The sequence below is a fragment of the Plectropomus leopardus genome, chromosome 20 (genome assembly GCF_026936395.1).
Source record: "Plectropomus leopardus strain MGB_pleo_1.0 chromosome 20, ASM2693639v1, whole genome shotgun sequence".
In the NCBI taxonomy this organism is placed as follows: Eukaryota; Metazoa; Chordata; class Actinopteri; order Perciformes; family Serranidae; genus Plectropomus; species Plectropomus leopardus.
The window spans coordinates 14,990,863-15,013,453 of NC_142195.1; the positions used below are offsets into that span (position 1 = coordinate 14,990,863).

A 22,591-nucleotide genomic window follows, 5' to 3' on the forward strand; every position below is an offset into this window, starting at 1 on the left:
ATTAAACTGGAAAACAAAATGGGCGATTCTGTCATTCTCGACCCAACATAACGACTCCACTACGAGCTGTAAAATCTGCCACAAATTGGCCTCAGCTTGGACTCACTTCTAAAGTTAGATGTGGTGGAGCGTGCAGCCGGTGTGGCTGTGTCAATGTAGGTATGGCAGAGTGTCAGTCCACCAGACAGCCCGTCTAGTAGGATCAGTACAGGATTAGGAAAAAATCCCTCGCTTCAGACCTTGTTTTTAAGTGTGTGCAATCCTTACGTGTTGAAGGTTTTGCATCATAGAGCCAGGTGATTCCAGAACTTTCCAGCTTGCCTGTCAGACATTCAAATACATGAAACATCTGCTTCTATCCATCCCATTTTAACCTAAACTACAAGGCAGAAAGACCAAACACAACAGCGTTTTGAGAGGCAGCACTTTGGATGCAAGTGTGTGTGTGCATGTGCGTGCTGCCGATATCTCGCAAAAAAAAAAAACAGCTTTGGTGCCACAATCGCAGCTAAAATGCTGCCAAAAAACACATTTTGGTGTCACGATTGACCCTTGAAATGCCTCTGATGTCTTGCAAAATCACTGTTTTGTTGCCACAGTTACGACAGGAAATGCTGCAGATGTGTCTCAAAAAACACAGTTTTGGTGCCACAGTCACTGCTGGTATGTCAGTAATGGCCCACCAAAAAACGCTTGTTTTTGTTGATATTTGTGTTGAACGGTGGTCTGCAGCTCCTGTCATCTCCTGATAACAAAGTCAACTTACTAATGTAAGAAATGTACAAAGCAAACATTTTCTTCTAGTGACTGAGATGGTCCATGCAGAAAGTGAAAGAAAATAAAACAGGAAAACTGACCCACACTGCTTCTTTGACATCACAGTGGATGAAGTTGACTTTTCAGGCTCCAGAGACTTGAAATAACTGAAATATATGATTGACAGAATGACTGACACTTGGGAGAGCATGCTCTGAAATACGTGGGAAATATCCATAAGATGAACCCGCACTAAGCTGTATGGTTTTGTATTTTACATAATACATGCAGTGTTAGAAGGACGTGATCCTGAGCAAAGGATTTCTGCCTCACTGCCTTTGTGGTTTTGTTTTTTTTTTAAATGGTCACAAAACAAAGGTGGACTTTGTCCTTGGTTTCTGACTTCTGTTCTGAATCACTCTGTTCTGGAGAGATAAAGTCACTTCAATAAAACATGCTCACCAGATAGCTTTTAATGTGGCTCTGGTCACTGCATTTCCTTCACTAAATCACCCAGAAAATGCAAACCTTACAAGCAATAATACATACAGCATGTCAGCTGTCTTTTGCGGGGGATTGTTTGCACCCTTTCCTGAAAACAAGGGGAAATAAAATGTGAGCCGGCCCACACATACTGCATACACCCAAATAAAACATGCACACTTGGGAAAATTCATAGACAAAACAGTATTTCTTAATTGACAACAGCGGCTTTTAAAACATGCATACCGTCTAACCAGACTGCCTTGAAGCCAAATTATTCTCTTTACTCAGCTAATTCCAGAGCTTTTCAACTTTAAAAACAACACCGACCAACTATCTACAAGAGGGGAACACACATCTGCCTCATCTGTCAACACATCATAACAGAGCCAATAACAAACTCTGCGCTCACAGCGAGGTGGCAGAGAGGTCAGTCAACTGTGTATGTGTGCGTCTCAGCAGAGAGAATGCGTGTCTATCCACAGCAAGGATCTGCTCGCCAGGTCTACGCTCAGGCTCCCCCCGCTCCGACCCCCTGGGAAACCGAAGCCACAGCGGGCAACCTGAAACCCCATGATGTCATCCTCAGAGAGCACGGGCTACCGGCAGTCAGTGAGAAAGTGTACAAAACCCAAAGTCAACATCACACAATTACTGGGGTTAATTGTATTTACAGTTGAGCAGCTGTGGTGGATTACGGGGCTCGCCGATAAAGTACGGCGCATGTTTAAGGAGGGGCAAAGAGTCCTCGGGAGGTTTGTGAGAGGAAAGCTCAATTGACAAAGATTTTACATTTAACTAAAAATCCCACACTGGCTCTTTCAGTTTCTGAGTGTTGAAGCAGAGCAAGGATCCATGTACTGTGTGAGGCTGAGAGTCTGCGGGTTTTAATTCCTACCTACATTAAGATTTGACTTATGTTTTCATAAGCTAAACTTAGCTTTAGCCATAGGGGTGGATCTGATCAGTAAAATCCCAATGCTCTAGTGCTTTGTTAGAATAAAAACATACACATTCTTAACTTTCCACGCCACGACTGCTTATTATATGAAAAGCCTGTTATTCTTTATGCCTATACAGTGTCTCCCACAGAATGTAAGTGTATATGTGGCAATAGCTGATGACTGGGAACCTTGGCAAATTTGCTTGTTTTTTTTTTTTAAAAAAAAAAAAAAAACATGAGAAGGCAATGAGCAACTAAAGAAGAAATGACCAAAATATTGGTGAGAAATTAGTTAAAAATAAAAATAAAAAATATATATAAGCTGAAAATGAGCAAAATAAATAAATTTAATTATTTTTTAAAAAAAGGAAATGGCTTTAAAAACAGCTTAGAAATTATAATAATTTTAAATATAATCATTTTAAATCCATTGTTGTGATAATTATAAACAGCTCTCTGGACATTTTCTGGTACATTTCTTGCCAAGTTGCTCTTTGCCTTTTTTCTTGTGTTTTTAACAGAAATAAAACCAATTTGCTCTGGGTTAAAAGTATTAAATACTTGTAATCCAAATGCAGCACAAGAAAAGTGATACTGATCCAGATTTCAAAGGGTTCTAAAAATCAAATTGTGGCAGCGTATGTTTTAGTTATGGCAGCCTGCCAGATTTAAATGAATGTGTAGGAGACCCTGCTATATCTATATTTGTTATGTTGCTGTGATACAGTACTCGTTGCATCTTTTTTAACACCGTTTGTTTCAAAGGGAGATAAAAGTGTTTGACAGGCCATATAGGAGACATACAGAAGTTGGAAATTGACTGCGTCTTCACAAGGACACAATGAGTGGCCCCAATACATTTTTGTGATTATATGCATCTTGGTTTGGTGCACAGCCAATACAAAGCCTTGCAAAAACACTTTAAATAGCAGAAAAGTTGACATCTAATAAATCTTTTTAAATACAAATCATATGATCATATTGGTTTACATGAGAAAGTAATCAGAAAAAGTGCTTCTTTTTAAATATATTTAAAGACTTGTCCCTAGTTGTAGTCCTCTTTCATTGAGTGGTCAGTGTATCTATTAGTACCTTGGGTTCAGTTTGACTGTTTGTCAGGAGTATTACGGGAAAAAATACAGACTAATTCACATCAAACTTGTGGGAAGAGTGTAACAATGGCCAGGAAAGAATTCATTTAATATTGGACAGGATCCAAATCATGGGGCAGATAAACAAATTATATTTCACTTAGATTAACATTGCAAGATGGGGTATTTGTCCTTGGCAGAGGTCTATTTTCTCCAAGTCCCCCTCTAGCTACAGTATGTAACTGAGCTATATTTAGTATAATTGAGAATTTTCTGAAGGTGAAAAAGTCAATGGAAAATACAGGTAAAAGCATCCTGAGAACTAGTGATAAATAGCACTAGATGAGGAAACAATGTGATCTGAGGGGAAGCACTGGCAGCTAGACTACCATCATTTTGCGTGTGTCTGAAGAGAAAGAGGACACAGGGTCAGACATGTCATCACATGCTGTCCTTGATGGATGTTCATTTCCTCCAACTCTTCAGGTTTCTTTAGAGGACCTCTGTTCCTGTTCAGCTTTATCTAAGTGTGCAGGGCTAATATAAGGCCCAAACCCAAAATGGGGGTGTGAAACCTGGATCCTTAAAGCATCTAATGTGTTTCAATTCATGTTCCTCCAACCTTAAACTCACTATTTTGAGTGAATAAGTGCACTCACACAGACAAGCATGGCAAAAAGCATCGTACTATGAGTACTGGAATGGTGTACTCAAAGCAGTTAAAACCTTCAATGGTCACCATCTAGGCTACCTGGTGGACAAGGAGGGACCACCACACTTGTGAAAATGATGACGCAGTTGAAGCAGTTGCTCTGGTGAATAGGCAAACAAGCCAGCAGATATTTGATGTAATGCTCTATACAGTTGCAGTTTGCCATGAAGATGATGACAGAAAAGAAGATGAGACAAGGGGAAAAAAACGACAAAAACGAAAGGACGGAGAAGAAGATGAGAAAGTAAAAAATATGACAAAGTAGAAGACAAAGAACGTTACAAAGACAAAGAAGACGATGAAGACAAAGAAGAAGACGATGTCAAAGAAGAAAAAGAGGAAAATGAAGACAAAAAACAAGACAATGGCAAAGACAATGAAGAAAGAGATGGTGTCCAAGGAGACAATGAAGATGAAAATGGCATCGAAGATGAAGGTGCAAAGAAGAAGACAAAGAACTAAAAGACAAAGAAGATGGTGATGCAGATAAAGGAAGAAGAAAACAACAACAAAGAAGCAGAAAACAAAGAAGATGGGGAAGAAGATGACGAAGAAGGTGACGACAAAGAACAAGAAAAATGTCCTAATTTATGGTAAGTGCATCCTGGCGAAATTCACGCACTACTTAAGTAAGAAGCCTACATAGTGTACACACTGTATTACATGGAAGTATACAAATGGAAGTGTCCTACTTGAGACACAGAATAAACTACTCTATTCCTATCAGCTCCATGAGTTTTACTCCCGAGGTATTATTGGAACAAAAAGCCTAAAGGTGAAATACAGTCATCAAACAGTGAACCATAGAGCAGCCAAAGCAGAGCAATTATGACAGGACAACCTAAACTGAGCTTTGAAACTTAACCAACTGACCCTTCGTTCTCTCTTAACATGTGTTCATCATTAATGCCAGGACACTGCGGGAGGAAAGCTTTTGGAAACTGACTTTTTCTCAACATTTTTTTTAGACTGACTGAGAACTGGGCTAAGTGTCACTGAAATGTCAGGATGATCTTCTACAGTGCGTTTATCATTTTTTAGCGCATGCTGATCTGCAGTTTTGACTCTCTTATGATCTGCTGAGCTTCTATCTGAAGGCTCAGCGTGAAAGAATGTAAACAGTCATGGCAAGTAATTACAGACTCATTATGGTTCCTGTTTGTTTATGACAGTCATCTGCGGTTCTTGGCCTTCAGGATGAAGTCGTGATTGTTAATTTGTTCTTTGTGTTTCACAGCAGGAAACTTGCATCTGATTGACAATTGACCGCCAGCGGCAATTTTACAGTTGCCTGACTGAACAAACCCACTCCTCCATCTAGATGATAAATTTCATGTCACACATAACCCATTCTTCTTCTGTATAAGATGAGCATGTCATGTTTTCCTCTTCACACAGTGCATTAACCCTACACCCTCGCTGGACAGCCCTGTGATCAAAGCCTGCCAAATTCCTTGGTGATGATTCCCCTTTTGGGTCCAATGTCAGGATCAGAGACTGGAGCAGGGAGACAGCATACTCCGTCAAACAAGCCACATAACATTAATTTGCTATGCCAGATCTATTGCACAGGCACACATGCATTGTTGTGCACGCAGACATGGACCAAAACGAAACACGGAGACAGCTGTCCTGTCACCCTGTGTCTAATATAGACAGACAGTGGGTGAAGAAACGATTGGACGCAGTGAGACATCCAATCATCTCACAGGGGGTTGAGAACATCAGGATGATGATGAACTCCGTTTGTACTGCATCCACAGTATTAACTTGTGTCTAAGGATGAGAGAAATACGGCCTGCTTGGGTTTCTGCAGTAACATATCAACTGAAACAAAAGATCCAGAGCAGTTCAAGAACTGGATCTTCAAAGTCTTCAGAAGTCTAATTTATGATTTTAAAGATAGACGGTGGTTGCATTTCAATGCACATCAATAAATTAAATTATAGCATGATTTAAGAAATACTTAGACAGTTTGGATAATACACATCACTTTCTTGCTGAGGGGTAGACGAGAAGATCATACCACTTTCAGAGCTAGGGCTCAGTTCAGAATAAATTTCATCCGATTTCGGCCAGCGCATTTAATCAAGTCTAGAAAATGGGTTGTTTAAAAAGAAAAAAGGATTCTGAAATCAAGATTTCATCAAGTAATCTAGTTCTGGATAGGATCTGGATCAAAAGTATGCATTGTTCAAGACCTTTCATACCTTAGATAAAAAAAAATAAAATTAAAAAATGCACTGCAGCATGGAAACAGGAATATCAATTAAATGGTCACTGAAGCAACCCTTGTAAATTTCTGATTCATCTGATGTGTTTCTATTAATGAATAGATCTGAAACAATTAATCAATTAGTTGTCAACTATTACATTAATCACAAACTAATTTGATAATCAAATAATTGGCTTAAGTAATTTTTCAAGAAAAAAAAATAATTCTCTGATTCTAGCTTCTTAAATGGGAATATTTTCTTGTTTCTTTTCTCCTCAGTGAAAGTAAAATAATTATTGTTGGGTTGTGGACAACACAAGACATTGAAGGAAATCTTCTTGGACTTTGGGGGACACTAATCAACATTTTTCACCAGTTTCTGACATTTTATGGACCAAATGATTACTTGATTTATTGAGAAAGGCCAAAGGTGGCTCTAAATATTCAGTTTGTCACAAAAAAGAGGCAGAGAACAATATTAAATAGTATCTGAACAGGACTACTCAAAAACCACGAGGTCTCGACCACCAGGTTGAGCGCAACTAGACTGAAGAAAATGAACAGTTAGGCTTCTCTCTCTCTCTCTCTCTCTCTCTCTCTCTCACACACACGCACGCACACACACACACACACACACACACACACACACACACACACACACACACACACACACACACAAACACACACACACAGACATTTTATGTGTCATTCCAGATATGTTTACACAGACAAAGTTAGATCTCAGAGCAGAAACCCTGGGGGCTTTGTCTTTGCCCATGGATCCCCCAAACCCCCTCCTTCTATCCCTCTATCCTTCTATCCTTTCTTGTCCTTCTGAACTCTGCTGAAGGTTCAGTTTTTAGGGACCAAACTTCAGCTTGGCCCCTCAGGACTGTCTGTCTCTCTTTGCTCTGTTTAACTTGGTTTAGGCCAATTTACTGCCTGCAGTCACACTGTTACCAGTAAACCGTCAAGCCACCATGAGAATGTTCCCACAACTCACACATAGATGGTTTTCATGATCCGCAGCTTACACCGACAGCGAAACCTTATAAAACAACACTGAGGAGGACTTATGTGATCGCTGCCAACAGGCTTTAATGACAAGTGACGATTAGCTTTACTTTGTTGTTGACGTTGGTTTGATGTGATGCCTCATCATCAGTCAGTCTTGAACGCCTTGGCTGAGTCCCAACCAAATCTGCCTCAAGTAGTCCGCTCAGTCGCCACCGGCTTGTCCGCACACAAAGAGCGGCCAAAAAAACTCCGCCTCCTCTCTGTCCGAGCCTGTCAGCGCGACTGAGGGCCTCCTGTCTGTGATTGATGACCGGGGTTCTGCATATTTCTGAAGCCGCCGACACGTGTTGGCTCTGTTGGCTGGGAGTCATCTCTGCTCTATTTAGCTTACATTATTCTTATTATTTCTTTGACCAACCCAGCTGTTGAGTGCATGCGTGTTTGCGCGCGTGCACTCGTGCATGTGCGCAGGGAGGGGTTTTTCCATGCCCTCAGTTGTCCAGGTATGTGTAATGAAATCTTGAGTTCTGTTTTGAAAACCCTTGGAGTTCCAGCCATTTTCACATCTGAGGTTTTTCTCTCAGCTCCCTGCTCTCCCCCATCTCTCTCACCCACATGTACTCCCATGGAACAGTCCACCCAGGGTTCCTCACTGCTTAATTTGCAGTGTTTTCAAAAAGCAAAATAAACACAGTTTTTAAAAGGTGGGAACACCCACCATCTTGACCATTTTGTGTCCAGAAGCAGAAAACAGTTCTTAATTGTGCAGAAATTGTGTGTGTGTGTGTGTGTTTAAATCAAGCCCTTTCAGCTCAAACTTGAATCAGGAAACCAATAAAGCCACAAGATGTTGGCACAAAAGACGCTTATCTCCCAATTTCTTGCCAACGAGAGACGTGTGCTCAAAACTGGAGCAATTGTTAATTAAACTTGATCTTTACGGGAAGCACAAGGGAACTACTGTTGTGTTGTTCAATGCCGCACTACACAGGTGGAGAAAAGGAGGAGCAGCTGTTCGCCAACACAAATGTGAGCGCACCCATGCAAACACACACCTCGTAAAATTTTAGGGAGTGAACACAAACTCTAAAACAGAGCCATGATTGTGATAAAGGGCTGTGGTAAATTACAAACTACTGTGGATGACTTGAGGTGCAGATTAAATATTGTTGACATATTTCAATTGAATGTAATGTTTCCCGAATATTAATGTTAAGTTATCTAAAGCATTACTTACTGGCAAGTCACTCAATTTTTTCTTATTCCTCAAATTGAAATGACTGACTATGTCATTTTGGCATATGTTGATGTGACATGATGAGTTTCGACAAGCGGAGTCAGACAGACAGAGATGAGCTAAACCAGCAATGAACGTTCGTGTCCTTTCACAGAAACTGGAACAGTTTGACCACACAGGACAGGCTTACAGACTCTCTAGCAGGGTGAGGAAAATGTCAAGTGTGTAGAAAACTTTTAAAATTTGGTAAGACGATCCCCAAAAGTCGACTGCCAGATATGCTAAAGAAAACTGAGTAGGCCATAGATTTACAATAAGCTTGCCAAATCACCAAATCAATGGTCTTCTTGCAAAGAATTCCTTTTTCTAGCTATTATGGCAAATGTACAACCTGCATGCTAACAAAGTGATAAATTGTCATGTTATTTTAGGTGCACTGAATGATGTCCTCATCTCTCATTTAACCCCAGCTGAAGCTTCAAATAATCAGGGATAGGGATGCACAATATTGACATTTTTGCCAATATCTGATATGCCCATATGTAAAAAATAATTTGGCCGAAACCAATATCCATATATCCACTTCTTTTTCAAACCCAATTTTAGTGATCATCAAATATCTTCTGTATTGAAATTAACAACTTTAATTGTATTTGTTTGATAGTTGTATTTGTCTGTCTGTATTTATTGTTGTATCTTTGTTTAAAGCTGCCATTTTGGCAAAGTCACTCTTGTAAAAGAGATTTTAAATCTCAATTAGTCTTTCACCTGGTTAATATATATACATATATATACATATATATGCATGCATACTCTTATTGTGATAGCCCACCAGCAGATGGAGACAGGAAAAACAATGATTTTCAATGTATGTTATAGTCATTCATTGTGCAAAATAATCATGTGAGCCGATTCCGAAATTGGCCAATACTAGTGCTAATATTATCCTGCATCCCTAATTGGGGATATTTTTTGCAAGTTTCAATGCAAAAAAACTGATATCCAGGACAGCCCTTGAAATAATCCAATAAATAACCTGAATTATGTATATGACTTGTAGTTATTTTGCTCTGACACGTTGAAGCATCTTGGCCAGAGCTGAGAATCAACTTGGATGCCAAATCTGAAGGCAAATGTACACAGCTGACCCTAAATTTCAACGACAAATGATACACAGAATGATAGCACAGAACCGACTGGTCATGTGCACACACACTCACATACAGTCATTCAAACAGCACAGATCGAGCAAATTTTACAGATTATCCATTTTCAATGCTCTGTGAACAGATGTGGTCGACTGCTTTTGGCTGCAACAACGAAACCCACTAAGCCTTCCTCAAACATCCATGTGGCAAAATATGGCCAAAGCAAACAAGAGATTCGACCAGAGGATTCCCCAAACCAAAAAAAAGCATTTCATCCCCTGAAACTGTCTTCTGATCCTCAAATCGTAATCTGTGTACGCTGGCATGCCAACGTGCACTTGTATGAGGCCATTCATGTGTGACTGCAGCTCAATGTGTGCTGCTACGTAGAGGTAATTAACAGCTGTGTCTGCTCTTGAACACCTGCAATAACAATCCAGGCTGTAGCAGGTTAGCTAGCTGCTACTCTCTCACTTTCTTTTTATTGTAATCTGATCTAGGCTCTCCTTTACGTAAAGCTCTCTGAGCCACCGAAGAGGCCAGACTTGGAGAGACAAAGAGAGAAGCCGGTCTCTTCTCAGGCTGGACAGAATCCGCAACTAAAGATGGAGGACGATTGAGTGATCGGTGTGGCTAACTCGTTTTATCCCCTCAAAGTTGATTTATAAAAAGGCTCCACATGCCTGCATTACGTCTTTGTTTGAACTGTAATGTCACACATCTATTTGCAGAGTTGCATATCAGTATCAAGGTATAAATAATAATGTTTTGTGAGTCATATGTGAAATAATACAGTTCTACAGTCCAGACAAAGCCATCAAAAGCAGTCAGCAATCAGCCACTAAATGTGCTGTTTTCCCACATGGTTAATTGAGGCCATGAAAAAAATCTGTTTTTGAAGCCTTTAGGGATGTCATCAGGCCTCTATATCACGGATGTATGAAGAGTACTGGATACAACATTGGAGGCAGGGCCCCATTCATTCATATGAAAGTTGCTCAGTGGTGCGAGAAGCCCAAAAAGCTCTACTTCCACGGTGTGAGATTACCCAGATCTTTTGCTTTGTGAGGCCCATGGAGCAAACGCACTAGAGACTTTTGGTGGCCAAGCAGCTAACTTGCAGCTCCGCTAACTTGAATGGGAAAACATAATTTCATCTTGTGGCTCGTCTAGACTTTCAAAATGTTATCGGACAGAATGGATCAAATCCCAACATTAAAACAAGTCATTGCATGGGAGTTCTGACCAGGGAGAGGGAATGAATGAGTACTCGTTTGAATGTCAGTATTCATTCAACATATAAAGACCCTGCCCATCCAACATGTGTACATGATTTTTACTTTGTTATACTGTTTAAAATAAGTAAAATCTTATTTAAATGTAGAGCAACGTGCAGTGTATTGCTCTGCTCTCCCTCTCTTTCTTTCACTCTGTTTATCATGAGACTAAGCTGTTTCAGTGTCAGTGTGAGCTTGTTGGGACCGTTAAACAGCTCGCTGTCAGATGTTTGCTGCTGCTGCTGTATTAGCTCATGCTAACTGGGGAGACGATGATCTGACTTGGAGGAGAGGGGCTGGGGGACAGTCCTTACATGAAATATTTACGGCAGTGGCAGAGACATTACAAACTTTTCTCATGTTTGTTTTCAATTTTTGGTTCAGTTGGCTCATTGAGTCCTGGTTGTTCAATAAATGATTTTCAATTTTCGACCAATTTACATTCCTTTTACATTAGATTTTCTTTTGCAAGTACTCAATAATAATTTAATGCAAGTACCTGAATATGAAATTTAATTAAAATGCTGATCCCTCGTTGTGATGCCAAAATAATTTATCCAATGATTTACATATGACTTTTTCACAATGTAAGTCTATAGAAAAAAGTTTTTTGACCCCATGGAATAACTTGAAGGGCACAGGCATTGTAATTCCACATATAACCACTGTGTTGAATCGGCTTCAAAGCTCTTTGGGGCTTGCTCTGTATTCCAAACAAAGCCGTAATAAAAGTAACTAAATCACAATTACAAACACTGCAACCAAGCTGGGTCCTATGAGGCTGAATACCAGTTACTGTAGCAGTATTTCTAGCTACAAAAAGAGGTTTAACCATCTGCATTTTGATATTTTCTGTGTAACACAAGGCACCTCACAGAGCTCCAAAGAGGACAAATTATCTCTCGCCAAAACTGCAGGAAAACTGGTCAAAAATAAACATTCAAAATGCCACTGGGGAAAGTCTGAAAATTCATGACAACTCGTGCCAAAACACAACCCGCTTTAACAACGAACAACAGCTGTCACAAGTTGAAAGTACCCGCCAGGGATGTGGTGGTGTGTATACAGCAAATAGAGGTTGACAACTACTACAAACTGACATGCAGGCTTCAGTAACATGACTCACCTTTTGTTTGCAATAGTAATTCAGTTAATCCGATGTTAAAGTCCTTTTCATGACGCATTGACGTGAGTTTGTCACCTGTCACCTGTTTTGACTGGATCTCTAATCCTGTGACCAAATGCCAGAACCTGACAGGAATTGAAATGTGATGTTGTGTATGTATAGGTTGGTTCTAGACAAAGCAGTGCGCCATTCGGAGTCGAACGTCACGACAGAAGCTGAAAATACACTTAAAGGATCTCTCGGAAAAAAACTGTAATGGCAGCTGAGATAACACTGCTTATAATACTCCACACACTCCATTTCATCCTGTTGTTCCAGGATGTGCTTGAGTCCTTAATTAACAGATTAGCGTTACATTGATAAGAGATGTCACCCAGAGGGCGGACTCACCTGATATGATCTATGCAAACCCAGCTTCTTCTGGAGTGTCAATGCAGCATCCTCCTTATCCGCCTCTATCCTCCGGTTCAAAATGCAAAGCTCTGATGTCAGCACATTTCCCAGCAGACGGCCTCACAGATATGACTCTAAATGCCCTCTGCCCTCTCCCGAATCTGTTGGGAGAAAAAAAAATTGCACATATGAAACCCATTTTACAATCTGTCATCAGAAACACAGAACTGAGCAACAGGAAAAACACGAACAAGACAGAAATTGACTTCATCTGTTTCCCCATCTCCTCCCGCAGTCTGAGTGGCATTCGCTGTCACTTGCTATTTGGCGGACAAGCATGAGGCTCAATTGCAGAATCAGATATGGGGCAGAATTAGGTCTACGGTAGAGCAGACGTGCAAGAATTCAGAACAAAGCTCTTCAGATCAGTCTGCTGACAGATCAAACTGTCGGGGGAGATCACGTTGATATGTTTTGAGTGTGGTGAGACATAGAGCCCCTTCTTTAAGCAGATATAAGGAATTATGAACTTTAAGCAAGTGTCACAGAACACACTCTGGTAACCTTGAGCCAATATTGTATCAGCAAAATAAGACACTGAGTCACAGCTGGGTACGGTGCTGAACTAACACAGTAAAGAGTGTTGAATCTCGGACTTTCCCTTCCAGCTGAAACAGGTACAGGGATTCTGGGTGGTCTTGCTGACCTGTCTTTTCTTAATAAACCACCAAGTTACAGCTGACATCCTGCCTGCTACCTGTTTGTCAGACATGTGAGTGGAAGTGAGAGCAGGAGAGACTGTGTGCAACATTGTTCTTGAAACATATGCATAAAAAATTAAGTCAGCGGCCTTCAAAACCAGTAATAATATTTGCCTAATATTCTTTTGTTTTCTGTCCATCTTATGTTTTTCACATGCATGTGCACACTGACTCACACACAGCTGTCTTTTATTTGCCAGGATCCAGCCGCAGATGGTGATACAGTGTGAACTTTAACACACAGATTCTTGACATTCTTCACTGGTGTGAGTTACTCTCCAACTCAAACCGGTGCTTTGCCTTGGCCCTCTTTGCTTTCCTGCCAGCAGGTCACTGTCACACAAAGAGTCCGAGCAGGTCTCTTCCAACACATACAGGCTGCTATTGTCCTCTCTGAAGCAGCAGCAACTCTGTGTCTCACAGCCCTGCATGGGTTCGCCTCCCAACTGTGCCGAGCCTCTATGTCAGAGCTGTGTCAGCATATTCTGCTGTTTATGATGGGTCCTGTAGTGGCACGTTCATTGCTTAATGTAAAAGGAATGCTAATTAAACGATGCAGCACGTCTGCTCAGTGTTGAAATCAGGGGGCAAACATATACAAATACACAGTGTATCTATGAACTCACTAGAGATGATATCTATGTGTTGCAATGCACTTAATGCATCTGCTGAAAATATCTATCTGTTTTGTGTCTCTTTGATATCATTTTGTGTTTTTTTTGGTCATTACTGTCTCCTCATATACATTTTGTGTCGCCTTGAGGTCATCTGAGTCTTTTTCTACTCACTTTGTGTTTCTGGGGTCATGTGTGTCTTTTGTGGTAATTTTGTGGCCTTTTTTGGATCATTTTGTGTATCTTTGTTGTCCTTTTGTATCTTCATGTGGTTCTCTGTGTCTCTTTGTGGTTGTTTTGGTCACTTTTTGTAGTTAGTCTTTGTCTCTGCTGTTCCTTTGCATCTCTTTAAGGTCTTTTCATGTCTCTTTTCAGTTGTTTTGTGCCTCTTTATAGTTGCTTTGTGTTTCTTTTCAGTTGTTTAGTGTCTTTTTGTAGTCTTTTTATAGTCTTTTTGTAGTCGTTTTGTGTCTCTGTGGTAATTTTGTGGCATTTTTGGATCATTTTTGTATCTTTATTGTCATTTCGTGTCTCTCTGTGGTTGTTTTGCCCATTTTTGTACTTATTTTGAGTCTCTTTGCATCACATGGTAGTCTTTTTCTGGTATGTTTTAATTTGAGTTACATTTTGCAGATGAAGGCCAGGGAGGCTCCTGACACTTTGGGCCCCTGGGCCTGGGCCTGTGCCCGGTGAACTGGTTTAGCAATCCATCTATGGTCAAATTGCAGTATTAATTACTTTTATAAGAATAAAATCCTTTGCTGGACATTGTTAGCTAAAAATGTTTTATATTTCATACACTCAAGCAGATATTCACAAGCGCTCCACGGCTATGGTGAATTACTCAGGTGAAATCAAAGCTCCTGAGAGTTTCTAAAATTTACTACACTCTATCATATGTTGATCTCATTCATTTCCGGCACTCCAGTCAGTAGACGGAGTCTGTGTCTAGCCTGATACTTTAGTGGAGAAAACAGGATTCTATTATAGTCAGTGTGGTGTATTTTACATAGCCATCCACATGCTCAGCAGAAAGTCAATTAGCTCGCCACTTTGGAGGCAAATTGCCGCCCAGACGGCACTGCAATCAGAAAACACATACACATACGTACGTACGTACGTACACACACACACACACACACGATCAGCCCTGCCAAACAGTACCTCTACAGCAGAAGAATCAACACTCAGTCTATCTTGATCAATACAGCTTTTAGCTTTGGATTTCACTTTCTTCACAATATCATCCATTTGGAGCATCAAGTGAAACCACTCCAAAAAACATTTGAGAGTTTACACTGAAGATTTATCAATATGTCTCAGTTTTACAATCAAGAAATTGCAGACAAACATCTTTCAATTCATAGGAATTGCTATAAAGTTGAAAAACAACAGATATAGAGTGCCTGAGAGCTGGACTCACCATCCAAACACAAGACATCAGAAAGCATCCTGTCACTGTACCCGACCACAGCTCCAGCACTTGTCTTTCTCTGGAAGAAACAAAGTAGAGTTATTAGAAGGAGCTCATATGTCTGCCATCTATAACTGAAAGGATTGAGACTAAATTTCAGGTCATTTCCCCACTTTGACTTTCACCCAATCATGCAAAGTACCCCTTATCCTCTTCTGTTCTTCGATCTTCAATCATCCCCCCGCTCATCCTGTACCTCCTGCTCCGTCTTTTTTTCCACCCCTTCTCTCTCTCTCACTCTCTAATAACAGGATGTCGGCTTTCTCTCACATGGTCACTGACCTTCCAGGCAAAGAGCAGAGCAGCTCGCAGCTTTAAGTAATTCCTGTTGCCTGCATTTGTCTCTCATCAAGATGAAACAGTGAGCAGGGCATGTGTACTTCGCTTTGGTCGCTGAATTAATTGTCAAAGAGCCAGAGGAGCTTACAGGTAAGAAGAAGATTGAGCCTAAGTGGAACAAGATCAGCTGCATTACGCCTGTATTTCCTCACTGATGGGAGCCAGAGTTGGTACTCTCTGTGATCAGTTTATCTCAAAGTTGAAATTCAAACTTGAGTTAAATTAAAGAACTTTGGCCACTAAGTGATGGTGTGTAGAGTATCTCTGTTTCCTTTTAAGCAGTGGTTCCCAACTGGTCCAGCCACACTGCCAAAAATTAGCAAATCAGTAAAGAAATTTCCTGAAAATTATTTTTTTTAAAAAAAGAGAAAAACAACAACAAGGAAATAACCAAAAAGCAATTGTTAAAAATATATGTATCTCTGTCTCATAATTTTAAATATATAATTATAATAATATAATTTTAGTTTTCTACATTATTCTCCAGGTTTTTGATACAAAAATTTTTCATTTCATTTTTCTTGTCACCCTTTATTAAACCTCTATCAATTTTTGGGACATTTCTTCTCACTTTGCTCATTGCCTTTTTTACATGCTTTTAAAAGAAATCAAACCAATTCAGGTTTCAAATGTTTCAAACGCTTGTGCCTGAACGCAGCACATGAACTGATATCAAACCAGGTTTCAAAAGGGTCAAATTAAAACCAAGAACGTGGCAATAAAAAAGTGACTGTACTGAAAAAAACAGGCTGCTGTGATAAATGAAGTCCTTAACAAAATCCGTAGGTCTGTACTTCAAACCGGGGACCTGGCACCCACTTTTGGACCGTGACCCATCAGTTGGGAACCACTGCTTTAGAGAGCAACAAGATCTGTCTGGAAGAAATGCAAGCGCAGGCTTACACTGAAATTGTGTAACTGTATCTTTCCTTTGCCATATTTTGTGGGTGTGTACAGAAGACAGAGCACAGAGTGTCAGTGTGTGGGAAGAACAGCAACCACAGTCACATATCTGAGTGAATGACAGATGGAAAAACCATATCTGTGATACGAGATGCTCCTCTATCAGTGAGTGTGTAGAAGAAAGGAAACTTCAGAAAAAAAATAATACAATGTCCTTGCAGCTGGAAAAGACATTGAACAAAGTCTGCTTGGGACTTAATCTCTGACAGCTTGTCTTTTGATATAGTGCAGCTCCACCTTTCATCTGTCCGACAGTCACCGCGCTCACATTACGAGACAGACTGCTTTAAGCTGGAGTGTGAGGTGATAAGCGCAAAAACTTTAGTGTTACTTTTCTTCCGCTTTCTGACAGAAATCTGCTCCAAACCTGAGCGCTCCTCAACATCTTTCAGACTCAAGGCAACCCACCCCCCCTTCCTCACATACTTGGCCATTTACCTGTCCAGTCCCCAAATACTGCTCCCGTTGAGCTTGTTAATATGCAGCAAATGTCTCTGCTCTGATTGGCTGGACTCATTTCCTGTAATTATAAGGGAGGAAACTGGGGTGAGGGGTCGCAGCTTGCTAAGTTTAGCCTCTGTGGACAAAGCCAGACTCAGACCAGTATCTACCTTGATCTAAAGTGTTAATGCTTGTGTTTATGTGCATCAGACAGTGAATGACAGTGTGTGTGCTGGTGTTTGAGGGTCTGTAACACAGGCAGCAGTTTCCAAGAGGCGCTGGTGCAAAAAAAATGTCCTCAGTTCAAAAGATTTGTGATGGGACAAGTGGTGCATTAACCTTTATGTTTTTGTTCTGATTTTTTTGACAGAAGACCCATTTTTGTCCATTTTAGTGGACAGGGGATCTATACGAAGCAGCAGGTCAACGGTATATGCCACATACAGGTGGTTTACGTCATCTGAGAGATACATCTGAGATGCAGCTCAGCACAGTCTTTCGGGTTTTCCTAGTCACAAATCAACAATAAAACAAAGTGTTTTGGTTGATGGCCTATTCACTTTAAAGTTTGTGTTTAGGGGCCTAGAATGTTATGATGGAAGTACACAATGGCCATTTTCCAGCTTTATTATGTCTCATACATTGATGTAGCAAGTAAGGAGTTTATACTAATTGTAACACACTTTTTGGTGCTAAATTTATGCATTTCTGACCATTCAATAATTGATAAAAATGGTCAAAAATCCCTCCAAAATATCCCATTAAAATACCAAGACCCTGAGGAACACCACTGTAAAATCCAAGCTGTGATTTGATGTCAAAAACATCTGACATTTAAAATGAAATTTAAAATTGCATTTTTTGGTGATTGGATAGCGAGCACCTCTGTTATGGAAACTGCTGCTGAGAACCCCTAATTGCAAAAATATGTATGAAAGCCAAACAAAATGGCCCCCAGGCTCTAGTTTGTGGCTGTAGAGTTTCACAAGATGTGATTATCTCAGAAGTCACATCAGGCTATTTCATACAGTGATGTACGTTTCCAAAAAATTGCCCATTACATTTAAATTGATCCTATGGGGTGGTACATCATCACAAATGAATGACATTGGGCTTTTTGCAGTTCCAAGATTGACCCCAGTATGCAGAAATATTTAAATATAGCTGACAAAAATGACACATTTATACTGCATGCCAAAAATTGCATGTTTTTTTGTTTTTTTTTTTACCAAAAATAGCATAGGAATAACATAAAGTGGACATGTATGTGAAGATGAGATTTGTGAGTAACCACAGAACACATTTTCATTCAGATATCTTGAGGCGAGAGGTAAACGGACCTCTGTGAAAATGCCATTTTTTTCCTCAAAAATTAGCTCAACTTTGGAGATTTATTTAGGCCCCTTTCCTTAGGTCTTCTGTGATATCAGTATCATCACTCTAGCTTTAAAAAAATGATACAGCCTCTCAAAGACAGGCTGCGTTAAGAGAAGACTATGAAACGTATCTAAACTCCTACAATCCAATAAATCAAACAAACACTTCTGTGGCTACTATCCATTCGTGTTTTCTGTCAGTTGGGCAGTGTTTCATGATTTTTTATGCAGCCCCATTTCTATCAAGCCTACATATTTTGGAAATGTGTGATGTCTCATCATCCTTCACTTTTCCATTTGTGGTAGTTTCAATCAGCCACGGACAGAAGTCCATTAGCCAGCCCACAAGTGCACACACAGAAAGTGCTGTTCACATCTTTTTTTTTTACCATTAGCCAGCGTTACACCGCATACAGAGCTGTCTGAGGACTCTATCTCACAGGCCTGCCCTCATGCTGCTACCATAGCCGGGCCTAACATTTCACTCACACAAGCACACACACACTGTGTGTTAAACAGCAGTGCCAGAGAGCCCAACAAGCTGAAACACTTGAGTCTGTGGTAGACCACAAAGCGCTGCCTTGCCATCCACCCTCACTTGACATGCCATCCTCATCGTGTCAGCCTAATGACGGGCGTTCCTCCTGCCAGCGACAGAGCCAGGGCAAGGACAGGATGGTGGGTGGTGGTTTGATCGCTCTGTGTGTGTTTAATATTTCCCCAAGAAACACTCACTCAGCTCTGCTTCAATGTGCCTCTCTGTCCTACAGAGACTCAGAGGGAGGTTGGGGCATTCAAAGACAACACCGCAGACCTGCATAAGGTGCAGCCGGTTATGCCCGGCTCCCTCTGCGCTCTGAGATGCTGATGTAAACATCAGGACTCCAGTGACATCAGCTCTGGTTCACTGACGGCCGTGATCAACTGCAGAGCACAGAGAGGTTTTGTGCCATGCATTCAACAGTCAAATATTACCATTGACGCCCTGCCACTATACACTGACTGGCCGTGGAGTCTTAAACTCTCTGCCAGACATCAACACACGCATAGTGGGTTTTCCCCACACTGGATGTATTTAACTCCCTCTACAATTACCTACATTACCTGAATCCTAATTACCAAGTGAGAATAAGAATCATCAAATCATATCACAAAGCTACAGTTTAAATTTCAGTCCTGATCGTGGAAGCAGAGGTTGAAAAAACAATCGGACGACAGGGCTTAATTAGTAGCTTTACATGATCTGCAACAGCAGTAGGAGTGGGACCAGTTTGAAAAGACAAATCAACTTTATCCAACCAGGAAAAATGAAATTTAAACACCTCTTATTACATGAGAACTGGGCAAACTAGATCTGATGATGAAGAAGATGTGATATCACAGAAAGCTCCAGAAGAGTTACTAAATGGACCTTGAGATCGTTGAAGCATTTTATAATTGTTTCCTATTCATACCAAGGCACCAAAAACTTCATCATTTTTATTTTACCTAGACAGGCCTTCATTGGTCAACTATTTGCAGCTCAAGAATTCAATGTAAATTATTTAAAGGGGAAATGAGGCCATTTTCAAAATTTATACATGTTGGTCCTAAGGTCTAAGACAGTGGTTCTCAAACAGCGGTGCAGGGACCTCCAAGTGTCCTTAAGGGAGCTCCAGGAGGTCTCCAGGAAAATGTGGAATAGTTAATTTTCAATATTAAATTTGCTAAAGAAATGAGCCCAATGTAAGAAAGAGTCATCAGAGTGACTATTCTGATCACAGATTTCACATCCTCCACCGTTGTATTGTCCTGACCTTTAAACCCTGTCACTTACTCAATCGCATTTGAGGTGACTGGAAACAATGTGTAAAAAGTTGACAATCCTTACAAGATAACTATAGAATTGTCATAATCACAGCTAACAACCAAAATCTTTACAGATGGAGGTCACTGAAGGGAAATCAAATGAAACAGGGGTCAGTGGCTAAATATGTTTAAAATTAAGGGTCCTTTACACAAAAAAGTGGAGATAAACTGGTCTAAGAAAGTCCAAAAATATTAGTAAACATGAACAACTGTCTCTCAAATCCCTGCTCCATAGAGAAAGAACTGGGAGAGATGTTAGGGATGAGACTGCGAGCATCTTTAGACCTGCTATCAACACGCGTTTCAGTGATTCGAGCACAAGTGACAGTGGAGACGCATTGCCGTTCACAGCCATGTCTATCATGCGTCTCCAGCTGACCACTTGTGTTCAGATTTCGTTACTGCCCCGCGCACAGTTATTACATCGACACTTTTGCTAACTGCTCAGTAGCATGCTTCAAACCAGTGAGTGTGTCAGTACAGCCGGAAACGTAACTGCCAGCAAAAGTCAACACAACTCCTTCCATAGGGCAAAATGTTGGATGGTCATGCAAAAATTGTCCAACTCGACATCAAAAGGGTAACTTATAGAGCATTAGAAAGCTGTCACTAAAGACAAAAAAAAACTTGTCCTGCACTGGTGATGTAGAACTTGTCAGGGACGCATCAGGATGCATTAGTGTTTACACTATAAAAGATATGTGGTCAAATGCATCCCAGAGCACCTCCGCTAGTGGTCTGAGTGAAACAAATCACTATGCGTCTTGGTGCACATTTACAATTACATTTAGCGCTGGCCACTTGTGATCGGATCACCCAAAATGCATGATCTTACCATGTATATAGGGGATGACCAATATTAGTAGTTCAGGGCCGATACTGATTATTAGTAGTCAGTGAAACTGATAACCAATATTTGGAACTGATATGCATTTACAATAAAAATGAAAATCTTTCTGTCAATAATTACTATTTCAAATATAACTAACTCCAACACATACTTTGTTTAAATGCCTTTAGCAAATGTTTCATCAAAACTGAAACTTTCAAAACATCAAACACAGCAAGTTCCCACCAACATTTTTCATAAAAGCAATTGACAATTTAAACAAAAAATGAATAAATAAAAATAGCTCCTTTAGGTTTTATGAATTAAAAGTTCCTCCCAAGCAACTTTCTCTGCACTTTTTAATTGATTAATTTTATCAATGATCATTAAAATAAACACTGATACAGATAATCAGCAAAATGCCAAATACTGGCCAGGCCAATAATCTTAATAATCCCTTAATAAACGGTATCAATGTGTATCAAATTAGGGCTTCTTCAAACAACAGCTGAGAACCACTGGCCCAAGTCAGTCCAAAACTATACAGAAAAAATAAACCATCCCAAATCCCAAAATTAAAGAGCAAAAAATCAAATATGTGACTTCAAGGTGGGGGACTGCTCCACTGACAATGGAGTTGTAAAGATGTTATAGATGACACGGATGACATTTTCTGTTTCAGAGCTGAGAACACTACAACAGAATAAAGCTCTTTGGAAATAGAGAAAATAAACAACTGGAAATACAGAAAAGTAAACAAACATTCAGGCTCCCATATATTGTCTATGGAGCAGCTCCAGACTTCACACTTAATGGCATCGCAATTTGAGGCTCACTTCTCTGTTTTCTGGCTTTGACACTGTTTGATCTCTCCTAACCGAAGAAATAACACATTGCAAACCTCAATTCAGGCGGTGTTTCCCCCTTTAAAACGCTTACAAGCTGAGCTACTGCTAATCGTAATGCATTTTAGCAGCGATATTCTCCCTTAGATCAGATGTTATGATGTCCTGAGCTGCGATCACTGCACCAGTTACTGATAAGCATCATCATCTTCGTGACTATCATCATCACAGACTCCGACAGTAACACTGACGGGGGTCCAGCTGCTTCCAGCATCAAACTCAGCTCAACCAGCAAACTAACAACTTCCACTGATTTCACAGCATTTGACAGCAGCGCGTAAAACAAATGTCCCCATCCCTCCGGTCAGTGAGGAAAGCTTGATAAACACAACCGCAACACTTTAGCAGCACCTCAAACCACGCTACTTGTGTTTTAGCCTACTTTAAAAAAGGATAGCGTACGCTTACCGTCTCCTTTTCGCTCCAAAATCAGCTCGACGAGCTCCCAGTTTGTCTCGATTTGAACTCTGCCGTGTTTTGTTTGCACGTGAGCTTGTGTCTTGCAGGGAGAGTTTTCCAGGAGTAGCATGTTTTGTTTGGTGCTGTTCAAAATCTCGCGTCATCCTGCAGCACAGCTCCCACCCCCGACGTCTTGGAGAAGTGCACGTCAAGACGCTTCAGGTAAGTTTCCCTCCAAAAACTG

The 22,591-nt window shown here is 40.5% G+C and overlaps 1 protein-coding gene across 3 annotated transcripts in view; it reads right to left on the minus strand.

The window, feature by feature from the left end:
• Positions 1–22,526, minus strand: part of bmpr1bb (bone morphogenetic protein receptor type 1Bb) — a 69,348-nt gene extending 46,822 nt beyond the window's left edge. Inside the window, exons 1-3 of one of the 3 annotated variants that reach the window (XM_088070687.1) lie at positions 22,357–22,526; positions 15,197–15,266; positions 12,396–12,559 (exon numbers count right to left, since the gene is read on the minus strand). The gene's annotated coding sequence lies outside the window, so the exon portion shown is untranslated. The remainder of the gene's footprint in view (positions 1–12,395; positions 12,560–15,196; positions 15,267–22,356) is intronic. The other 2 variants (XM_088070689.1, XM_088070688.1) reach the window with 2 other exon arrangements.
• Between the last annotated feature and the right edge of the window lie 65 nt (positions 22,527–22,591).